Genomic DNA, 12585 nt, shown 5'->3' with positions numbered 1-12585 from the left:
AAGAATGCCAGGTAACCTGAAACATTATTTTGGGGTGGCCCACAAGAATCTCTAAACATTTTAAAAAATCGTCTTACCCACAACTTTTCATGGCAAGTCTTCATCACTGGCAATTTTCCACACCATGGTAGGTCAATATCCCCATGGCAGACTCACCCATTGCTGGGCGTTCTTAGATTATAAAAACATTGGATTATAGCAGAGTTCCAATACATAGTTAAAATATCCTGAGATGCACCCTGGAGTTACCCTTAAATACAGGGTATCCCAGATATGATTAAAAACTAAACTAATTTGGGTTTAGAATAACATATAATGACTCATCCACCCGTGTAATTGTGCCAGTATGTTTTGTCCATTCAGGAAGCCCATTTGGGTCTACGGGCTTCAATTCTGATCCCTGTCTGGCTACAAACTCATACCATGCAGTTATAATGAGGCCTAATGCTCTTGCCTTTCTGGACATCTCCAATGAGAGAAGAATATGTAGGAATACATTTAACATAAGGGAACAAAAACAAAGGCTCATGAGAAGTTGTTCATTCTCAACAAGTGGGGCACTCACCTAAGATGTGTAGACACTACACAGCTCTCTTCGCACTAGTGGAATTAACGCAGCAAAAGTCCCACCCAGGTCTTTGTTGAACTTAATCTTGATGAAAATGTGAGAGAAGTGGCAATCACTGCAAATTAAACTGCAACGTAACACATCACAGGTCAAATTGTGTTGTTAAGCCAATCACTTACCCTAAACCACGGGTGGTTTGGGATTTCTTTTTAATCAGCGCAGGGAGACACTCCCATGTAGTCAAGCACTCATAATTAGAAGGAAGGGAAGTAGGAAAATTATTCTTACTAAATGAATATCTAATGCTGCCATTTCCAGATAAAGGATTCAGTATTCTACACTTCAGTCAGAAGTGTATTGTTATAGTTAGGTAGGTAGGTATTGTTTTTATTTTTTTACACTCTTATAAAGACAAACAAGTTAGACAAGTGAGACAGACTTTGTTGATAGCCAATGAATTATTGGTCCTTCAAAGAGGAATTTGAACATATACTATAATCAGATGAAAGTTATTGGACTTTTAAAAAAAAATAATAGAGATCTAGTCATTTGATAGGTCTTTTATCAAAAGCCACTAATCTTGGAGACTGGTAAGTACAACCCTACTATATTGCCTTTGTCGTGCTGTTGTGCATACCGTTCCGTTATTGTTCATCATATGCTTCTATAACCAAAATCGAGTGAGAAAAGCCTACCTGGAAATCACCTGCCAACAGCCAGCACCAGTATAGACTCAGAACGAGTATGCGCATCAAGGGGATGTGCAACCATGCACACCTAAGAAACTTCCTGTTTGCCAGTCGCCAAACATGAAAGCATTCTGGCGGCCGGTGTTGAAGCTAACTCGTGGGCCCCAGGTCCTATTGAGTGTTGTCATCGCATTGCTCGCTGCACCTGTGTCCTTGCTGAACCATGTCATCCTGTAGTTTGACATGACAGTGTCCATACTTATGTGCTTCATCAGGGGATGATGGGAAATGTGATTCCCAGATTATTCCAACTCGGGTGGTTACTTTCAATAAAAGTAAAACATACTGGTATGATAATTCAAAGATACATATTGAATTAAAATAGTAGACTCAATGATTTTTAGCATCTGCTTCGATTGTGCCTGAAACAAAAACAAAGTGCACCTTCCATATATTTTAAAAGGAGAATGATACTGGTGTTCATGTATTGCACACAAAATAGTGAGAAAAAAAATAAAACATGTTAGGTGCACCTAGACGAAAAACACAGCTCTTGAGGGGGAGGTCTATTGGTACTGTGCTGGCACCCCATGTTTTTTTGTGATTTGTTTTGCATTATTATTTTTTAATTTTATATATATAATTTTATTGTTATTGTTGTTTCTGTCTTATAGTTTTTAGGAGTATGGGCACTCACTATATAGATGGATAGAGTGGAATATGGTAAAAAGTATACTCGTGAAAAGTCGGATAATAACATGATGTCTTGATGTTATTTTGTTTTCCATTCTATAAGCTGAGACCACTGGATGTTGTCATGCAATCACCGACTTGAACTCTTTAATCTATATGTCCAGCGTAGTTATAACTGGAATAATGTATCAACAATCTGCATTTTGGAGCAAATTGTCAATCACGTACCACATCAAATCATTCTCCGAGTGTTTTTTTCTGCTGGAAATGCCTTGTTTGTTTTGTCACTGTTTTTTCACATCTTATTAGCTCATTTGTTCTAATGCAGATTTTGTGTGTCTTCATTCCAATATACCAACATATATGAAGCATGTCATATGTCTTGTCAACCATATAAATACAAAGAGGTTTATATAGAATGGACTTCTTGTTATAGATGAATAATGTTTTAGGTGGATACACCGTTCCATATTGATTATTCTGTGTTAAAAAATTCCCTGTATGGTCATTGTGATGGGTGATTGACCTCCATAGACAGCAACTTCGACCCTCAAATGGATCTGTTACTACTGCAACTCTACTTTCCATCATGTCCATAGATGAACCATCTGAATCCTGCCCCTACTGTGACCCCCCATCACCAAAGGACTCTTACCCATCAGCAAAGCACTAACATCCATCCTCAATGCCACATTCCCAGACACTTGGAAACATGCCAATGTCATGCCCCTGCTCAAGAAACCATCTGCTGAACCAGCTACAGACCTCTTTCCTACCATACCCGCACACGTCTTAAAGAAATGAATCAACTGACTCCTCACCATTCACCTCAGCAACCTCCACCTCCCCTATAACACTCAGTGCAGAATAGACACAGTAGAGAAACAGCACTCATTGCCACCATGGAAGACACCTGCATGATCTTTGACAGAGGAAACATAGCAGTTCTCATTCTCCTGGACCTCTCAGCATTTGACATAGTCTCACATCCCATCCTCATCAGGCGTCTGCACAAGACTGGCAACCAAGGACCCACTCTCCAATAGATCTGCTCCTTCTTAACGGATAGAACAGAAGCTGTCAGATGGGTCCGTTACTCCGTGGAAGCCTGAAAACTCATCTGCGAAGTGCGTCAAGATTCATCGCTAAGCTCCACCCTCAACGCACACATGATCTCTCTGACCAAAGTCATCCACACACATGACATCAACATCCCCTCCAACACCACCCAACTCATACTGTCCCTCTCGAAAAAGACCCCCAAGACAAGAATCAAGGTCGCAGTCGGAATAACAGAACATGCTAACTGAATGAAGGCCGACTGAAACCTTAACACCGACAAGACAGAAGTAGTGATCTACAGCAAGAACAGCTCACCATGGGACTTCAACTAGGAACATAGGAATAATCATCAGCAGCAAACTAGCATGAAACCACAAGATACTGCTGTTACTGCATCCTCTTTCCACACCCTGAAGATGCAGAGGAAGAGCTTCAAATGCTCAAAAACAAGATACTTATGTTTGCATACAATTAGTTTTTAGGAATTTCTGGTTTCCTTTCAAAGGACACATAGTTGGTTATACAGGGGTATTACAAACATCTATCCATTCACAATTATACTTATGCTAAGTGTTCTAATGATAAGCTACTAAACCTATCTCTTTATCTTATACTACAAGCTACCACTACAAACACCTTGATCTCCAGAAGAGACAAGACACTTCTGTTATCTCATTCCAGTTCCCATGCTTTATCCACTGATCTCATAGTCCAGTATATGTGGCCATTGGTGGGGGTGGTGAACAATGTAAAAGTACATCACTTTGTTTTGGGATGGTGAAAGATAGAAAAAACATCACTTTGTTTTAAATCTGTGCACATGGTTAGTGAAGCAAAACAGACACTCTCAGCCTGGAGGTGTTTCATGAAATTACAACTGTGCCTGTGGTTCCTTCCTTAGATCTTCCTATAAACAAATGCTCCATTAGAACACTTATAGAAGCTTACTGTAAAATACTAGATGGTGGTTTTGGTAGCTATTAGATCTGTTAAATGGGTGATAGAAGATTGGGGCTCTTTTGATTAGGGAGTCCTACTTGAGAGGGTTGGCGATGAGTCCCTCTTCTTCTTTAATAACAATAATAAGGTTTTGCCCAGTTTTCATGTTTCTCATGACACCGGTTTACCTACTTTGGGCTGTGAGGATGTTGATCAGGATTATCACTCCTTTCATTTGTCAGATGTAGGTTGGGCTGGTAGACTTTTATTTGGATGGAAAGAGATTTTCAGTGAGGTAGATGCTCTGTTTCTTTTGGTTTTGGAAATATAGGATTCGGGAGACCAACCTCCTGCGCTTACCATTAGTTGTTGTTTCTTGTCATTGATTCTACTTATTAGAGTTCAGGGGCTACCTTTCCCCTTTCTGTATAAGGACTGTCAACTCAAGGGATGACAGCCTTATGGGAGGAACGTGAAGGAGCTTGCATGCTCAATATATGTAGGAATACTAGCTGGGCCTCCCCTCGTACATTTGTCCCACACTCTAAAATAGATGTGCCTTGGGTTTCCTTGGTGGCTGCTTTGTAATACATAGGCTTACACCTCTGTTGACTGAATACTTCTGATGTTGGGGTTGTGAATGAAATTTGCTTACTGGGATGTATTGAATTTAGTGAGTCATTTGAGAAAGCTAATTAATAAATGTACTTGACATCATTTTTTAGTTGCTGAGAGTGGGCGTTTAAAACATGGATGACAAATCAATGTATACAAGTTCCTCTCTCTGAAACAGAAAAATGTGAATTAATATTCCAATGATGGTTCTGTCTTCGTCTCTGTATCTTTTTAAAGACAACAAGATGTAACTTTTCAAAGGTTGCAATTCTGAGGCTAACTGACATGAGTTAAAGTGTTTATTGCTATTATATGAAGTTTCCTTTCCTATGTTATGTTACAGGAAGAATAATGTGATGATGAGCAGGGCAATTAATTAATGCAATGTATTTTAAAGTTGACATCTGGCTTTTGGTGGAAATATTACATTATTAACGAATGCTTGCATATTCAACAAATACATGTCAGGACGGAGATCAAGAGAAATTAATTTAATTTGACAAAAAAATCTAGTTTCTTAAATCCATTGCTAATGAATGCCATTTATTTTAAAATGTCAGAATATTTTCTGTATAACGTGTATTGGTCAAATCATTACAAAAGGGTTTGAGTTTCTTGCAGGGTCTCAATTGTTAGGCTGAGAGAGCAAGCGCTTTGATCTGTTGTAAGTATTGTGGGCTTTTAACCATGTCAACCTCATGCCCATCACTTTCATTTGTTCATGGGCTTGCCTTTCAAAAATCACTTAATGTCATTGGCAAATGCTTTATGTTTATCCCGCCTTGAGGCGGTTTTATCATCACCTTGCAGACTGACCCTGTTACATGGATTATTGCACGATTGCCAATGTACTTCAGTGTGGGCAAACTACTTTTTTCTTTTGTCTGTGCTCTGTTGCTGCTATGGCGCTCACAGCGCTCGGAGCGCGAACTCGATCGTTGGTACTGGAGTGCTGTTCACCTTGTGTACACTGTTACCTAATAATAGTCATTTCATTTTTGCTTTTGGCTTTTATTTGCGTGATCTCTAGGTTTTTTATTAGTGCAGGTGCTTACAGGCACTCAGAAAACAATTTTTTTTTTTACTGCACTTCGGTGCTGCCATGACGCCCACAGCGCTCAGAGAGCGAACTCAATTGGCAGTATTGGAGCACTGCTCACATTGTTTACACTGTTACTGAATATGAGTCATTTCATTTTTGCTTTTGGCTTTTATTTGCATGTTCTGTAGGTTACGAATTACCTTCTTGGATAATGCATGGGAAATTTGTATGTATTTGTTTTTTATTAGCACTAGCACTTCCAGGCACATCAGAAAGCATTTTTTTTCCAGGTCCTGAAGTGGGTTGAAAGCACCGTTGCCCGTCATGCCGGGGTAAGCTCTAGGCTGGAGTTACTGTGTCCAGTGTGGGAAAAGATGTTCTCTGTGGAGCCAGAAGCAGGAGGTAGGGAGAGTAGACAAAACAAAGGGTCACAAGGACACATAGCAGAGACCTCGAGTGACTTTATAGTCGATATTTGACCCTGAGGCAGAAATACAAAGCTATTCTTTTTCCAGAAAGAACATTATTTGTCAGAGTTACTTTGACATTTTTACATTATATACACTCTGATCGGATTCGTACACATTCTTTGCAGCAAGCATATTAACCCTCTGCGCTACCTTATAATCACTCCAGGCTTACACTAGACAAAAGTACGTTATCTCTCCAGAAAGAACACTGATTGCCTGAGATATTTTGACATTTTTACATTATATGCACTTTGTGATTTGCCTAGTACACGTTCTTTACAGCAGGCACATTAACCCTCTGCGGTACCTTATGATGACTACAAGCTTCCACTAGACAAAAGTACATTCTCTCTCCAGAAAGAACATTGATCGCCAGAGTTATTTCGACTTTTTTACATTGTATGCACTTTTGTGATTTGCCTAGCACACGTTTTTTGCAGCAGGCACATTAACCGTCTGCACTATTTTATAATGACGCCAAGCTTTCAAAAGACAAAAGTACATTCTCTCTCAAGAAAGAACATTAATCACCTGGGTTATTTTGACATTAATACATTAGATGCACTCTAATCAGAAAAACTTCACAAATGGTAGGAAAAAAACCACAGCTGTAACAGTGAGCTGAGGGGCGAGGAGTGGCTGGATATGGAATATATAAGCCCGATATAGCTTTAAAATTACATTGCCTCAGTATTTAGTGCTTTAACATTTATATGCAGCAGTCATGTTACTGCATAGTGCTTTGAAGCTATTTTCTGTTTTGAAGATGTTTGTTTTTTGGGCCTCCAGGAATAACGAGTTATTTGTTTGAGCATCATTTTACAACTTTACTGAACTCCTTAATCAATACCTTTGAAATTTGTGCACTGCGGCCCCTTCCGAATCCACTGCAGGCAGCCAACCTCAGGTCATGAGCTGTAACTGCAGTCCGTGATGAAAACAGTCAGGTAAGGTGCTGAAATCCTGGCTTTGTCATGTTTCTACTATGATACACTACTATTCAAGAGGGCATTCCAACTGTAATATTGTAAAATTGGAAGACAGCCCTTGGAGTAGAATTTGTAGAGTTGTCCAGCTCACTAGCTCAAAACGTGATTTGCTCATTTAGTTTATGTTTCCGCTTTGCATTCTGGGACTTGCAGTTTTATTTTTATAACATGATACAAGCTGGACACCAGACCTTGAAGTAGTATTCGTAGAGTTATCCAGCTCCCTAGTTCAATGCATGATTCGCTCATTTAGTTTATGTTTCTGCTTTGCATTCTGGGACTTGATGTTGTAACGTGATACAATGTGCGAATACAAAGCAGAAACCTGTCTAGGCGAACTACACACTCTTGAGTCTGTGAACCTTGAGGTGTGTGTGTGCAAGTATTTATAAAACTAACCTAGAGGAAAGCTTTCAGTTGATTATGCTGTACAATTGTCAATATTTTATAGCTAACATTTCAGTTCAAGACAGAGGATCATTAATATCTTATGAGGAGGCTCTCCTGTGAAAAATCATGGGTGTTTATTCATTCCCCTGTACCAATTGGCAAGTAAATATGTTTTGCACCTGGAAGTAGTTTGTGTTTTAAGGGCCTTGTTTAAAAAAATATATTCCAGTAGGCCTACTATCCCTTTAGTTATATGCAGCGCCGCTGGATTTATGTCTCAGAAAGGACCTAAATATGCGGCAGGGTTGACCAATTCATGTGGCAAAAAAAGTCCAGTTATGGATGCATTTACAAAGCCAATAACTCCAACTTAAGTACATGCGAGACCTACTGCATTGCAAATGCTTGTTTTTTTTGCTCGCATACCTTCTGGTCTGCACTGCACTTATTTCATTTGGAGACATTTTTGCTAGGGATTTTCATTTGCAGGGATTGCTTTGTTTTTCCACTGTTTTAATTAGAGGCTTTAACGTTCATTTCATTGGCACAATAGCAGTACTGATTTGTTTTACCTTAATAATGGGGCTTTTTCTATGAGCACCCAATGTCAATTCCTCATGCAAGGCACTTTTTACCTATTCCAAATGACCCAATTATTTGTTTGACTTCTTTTTAAGATGGATGGTGTATCGTATATTTTGACAAGTTAAGTACTGGGTACATGCCTGTGCAACCTGAACTGTATTCACCGAATAAACTAATGATAAAAGAGATGAGTGAGAGCCTTTTTTGGTAAGTAAATAATTTTTGCACATTTTTGAATTCACTGTCTTCCACTGACCCTGCAGATCAGCTCTTTCTCAGAGGAAAGCGTAAATACATGCACTGGCCCTGTTTCATACCTATATGTGTTCCTGCCACCTTTATTCCCCATGTCCTTATTTGCGAAGACTGCAACAAAGAAGAGTGGGCCAGGAGGTAATGCTCTTAACTAACCCTGATCTTCATCACTTTCAGTCCTACTCTTCCTCGTCGTAACACTGTAGGGCAGGGAGGTTTCCGCAGTTTTCTTGCTTTAAGGGCCTGCCTTTAATAGGATGTGGTAAAGGGGGAATGCCTCATTATAGCTATGCTTTACCTAAAGTGGATTTATGTTTATCTTTTATTCTGCTTGTTAATGCCTGCGTACACAAGGTAAAATTAATTTGTAAGGACTTCGATGTGGAAGAGCAAGACTCGTTGCAATGAAAATTACTGGTAAGTATTTCACATATTAGTAATGCCTTGTCTTAGAGCCCAGATACACTTACGGGCCCCCATGCATTGACCTGAAATGGGCCCACCTACATCTTCACTGGCCCTGGGGAATCTACTGGTGAAATGTGGGTTCTGAAATTCATTTCACCTGGCAGCCTGTTAATTATCTATCACAATGACACAATTATGTCCATTTTGCACATGGTAACATTTTTCGTGTTCACCACTGGTTATGGAGCAATCAATGCATGGTATTAGGCTATGTGAGCTTATTGTACAGTAATAGAAATCAGTTACGTTGATATGACAGGACGGGAGGCATGGATCAACCAACTTTCTTTCGCTTTATGTTTTTTTACTGCAGCTTCATACCAAAGCACAATGAAATAAAATACCCCCATCAATAAAGCGCTACCAAACGTGATCAAATTCAACTGTGAATGGCCATATAACCTTTATCTTTCAAGCTCTGAGTTCTGCCAGTTGCAGGTGAGTTGTGATGCAAGAGGCCCACCATGGAAACATGTGCATACTTTAATCTTTTCTCAAGCTCACTTAGACACAAAAAGAAGAGTCAAGCTAAACTCTTCTAGAGCTGAGAGTTTCCTGTCTGCAGGAATATATTCTCCATTCCTTCCAACACATGAATTACCACATGCTTCTGGTGTTGTATAATTCGGTGGTTCCCAACCTTTTGACTTCTGTGGACCCTCACTTTATCATCAATGGAACCGGGAGACCCCCCACTGAATCATTGCTGGAATCCAGGGACCCCTCACTGAGTCATTATTGAAAGCTGGGGACCAAATCTGTTAGTGTTATTTAATTTTTTCGAGCAGTTGCAGACCCCCTGAGGAGGCTTCACTGAACCGCAGGGTCCCTGGACCACAGGTTGGGAACTACTGGAATAATTTATTGAGGCTGCACTACTGTGGAGGAACCAGCCAGAACCTCCTTTTCTAGGAACATGCTTAGTGGGGCTTCCATCACATCCTCATTTGACCCTGACCATCTGACAGGGTTCATATGAGGAACCACATCATGCTTACGAGTGAATTGCGCAGGCATATAATTGCAGGGCATGATCCAGGTTGCCTGGTGTCATCCACATGGTTGTAATATTTCTGTCAAACAATGCATGCCTTTCCCTGAGGTAAGAGTTGTTGCTACATTTGTCTTAAGTGATAATATGTCAAATATTGTAACCTATGCAGTACACTAGAAAGTTGTTCAGACACTGACTAGGTGTTAAAGATAATTCAGGCAGAACTTACAAGAAAAATGAAATCATGACCATAATTAACAAGGGAGAAATACCAGCAAGAAGACAGGAGAAAACCTCACACAGATGTTCAGAATAATGCCTCAGAAAAACTCACAGAGGTCTTCCTGGTTAGAATTCAGGATACTGATGCTAAATCATGCACTAAACGTTTTCCTTGTGGCAATATCTCTCAACCAAAGAAGCCACATCCCCAGGCTTGAGAAGACAATGCAGACTGCAGACAACTTTGTGTCAGACAAAGATACACACAAAAAAGGGAAAAGATCTTGGCTGCCTCTGTCAGGGAAATTAAGAAAATATTCAGATCAAGACAAACCTCAGAATTCCTGTTACAGTACAATACACCAAATGTGTAAAGTGCATTGCTACCCAGACCCGGGCATCTAAGTGCTAAAGGGTACCAGACAGCAACAAACATATCTCCTTAAGGGAAAAGGTAGGCTTTTAGCTGTTTCCTAAAATGCAACCAGTTATTTTCGCCTCTGAGCTTGAGCAGAAGCAAGTTCCACACCTTGGGAGCCAAATATGAGAATGTTTGACTGCCACACCTAGATCTTTTTATTCTAGGTGCGACTAGAAGATCCAGTGAGCCGGATCTAAGGGCCCTATTAGGTTGGTAAGGTTTAACCAGTTGGTGGAGGATTTTGGGGCCCAACTTATGTATGGCACGGTGAACCATGCAGAGCACCTTGAACTGGACTCTTCTGCTTAAAGGCAGCCAATGAAGAGTCCCGAGAGCTTCACTTGATGACTATGATTTGGGAATCCCCACGAGCATCCACGCTGCAGCATTGTGGGTATTTTGAAGTTTTCTCATAACCACCTTAGGGCTACCTAAGTAAACTGAACTGCCATAGTTTGTTACTGAACATGCATAGCATCATCTCAACTGACAGAGGTGTTGTTCATGTTACTTTTTTTGGGCCATAAGTTAGAAAATTTTGCCTCATCTGAGGATGGGCCCATGGATGTATGACAGTTCAACTCTTTGGTAACCTTTTTGTCAAATAATTGAGTAGGTTTGTCATTACCTCCGCTGCCTTGGGTGAACCCCAATCTTCACAAAAAATATATTCAAGCAGGGCCTTTTTGTTTGGCCCAGTCGAAACAGAGGGTAATCTGATGGCTCATCTTCTTTCCACAGCTTTAAACAACAAGCCAACAGAACAAAGGGCAGCTGGGTCGAAAGCCATTCTGCCAAATTCTTCCCATTGAGACTTTGAAGAGGCTGAGATCATTTTAGAGGCAAAACTACAAGAAATCAATTCTACCAAACAGGATATTCAGTTGAACCATATCCCAGCAAAACAAATCAGACTAGGGGCAGGTTACAACCATTTTTTCAAAATTAAACCAAACTAATATCAGATGTATATATAATGCAGACAGTGCAGGTTTATCATTTGGAGTTCTACCAGACTTCAGTACAAAGGCATATTCTAAATGTTCGCAACTGGTGTGACCACACAACGGAGAAATTGTCCAATTTCCCCTCAGATAAATGGGTTTATCAGCAATGTATTCTTGTAGGGGAACAAAGATAAAGGATTTTCACACTGGTCGCTCGCACTATAGGGCGACAAACAAAAAAAAATATTATTAAAGTGTGGGGATCAAGAAAAGTGCAAAGTGTCAGAAAGTGCAAGAAAAATGCAAAGTGCCAGAAAAAAAAATCTGAAAATGAAATTAAGAGTGACAATGAGGTCCAATTAAAGACTATGCCAACATCCTCCAAAATGTTTAAAAATCTTACAGTTAACTGAGTATGTAACCCACTTACACATGACACAATTGCATTCTGACATTTCCTAATCCCTAGCATGTGAAAGACGGGAATCAGCCAATAGCGTCTCAGCCTCCTCAATTCTTTATAAACACACACTATGTGCAGTAAAGATTCAAATTTATACTTGCATAGCCTTCAATGCAGGACTTCACAGCCATTCAAACGGCCGTATTTGTAGGCTTTTAGGGGTATGATTCCACACCTCAACCAAAATAGGTCTTTTTTCCAGCTCAGTTTCAGGCGGCAATATAAATAAGGGGCCCTCCCATCAGATTGATAAAAGGAAGTGCATAAATCAGATTGAGCCTTTGTGGCCAGATCGTGCATTTTTCATAAGCAGCTTGGCACAATGGCCTTGGTGGAAGACTCAGATGAATAATTACATCAACACCCTCAATCTGAATGGATTTATTGGCATATTCCTTCCATGACAATTTACTATTCTGTATGCTCGACCAGATGAAAGCCCTTAGCGACCCGGGAAAAGCCACCTTGAGCCTTATGTAAGAATATAAAAACCTAGTCTCCTCTATAATTACTTGCTTGCTTAAACTAAATTCTAAACGAATTTGTGAAGATGGGGATGGATCCATGAGCTGCATTAATCTTCTATAACAACAGCACTAGGCCCTTTCTAGCCAGGGACCCAGACTGCCTTTAAAGATCAACAGGCCATGTGTCAATGTTGGACTAAACTTAGTCAATTACTCAGCAAATTGCCTCAAGTCTGGCCCTGACCGTTGTTTCAGCAGTTTCTGGAAGCTGGTAATCATTGCTACTGCCATTCCCTTATTAGCCTC

Source organism: Pleurodeles waltl, chromosome 1_1 (genome assembly GCF_031143425.1).
Source record: "Pleurodeles waltl isolate 20211129_DDA chromosome 1_1, aPleWal1.hap1.20221129, whole genome shotgun sequence".
NCBI lineage: Eukaryota > Metazoa > Chordata > Amphibia > Caudata > Salamandridae > Pleurodeles > Pleurodeles waltl.
Note: the sequence above shows the minus strand (reverse complement) of the source record.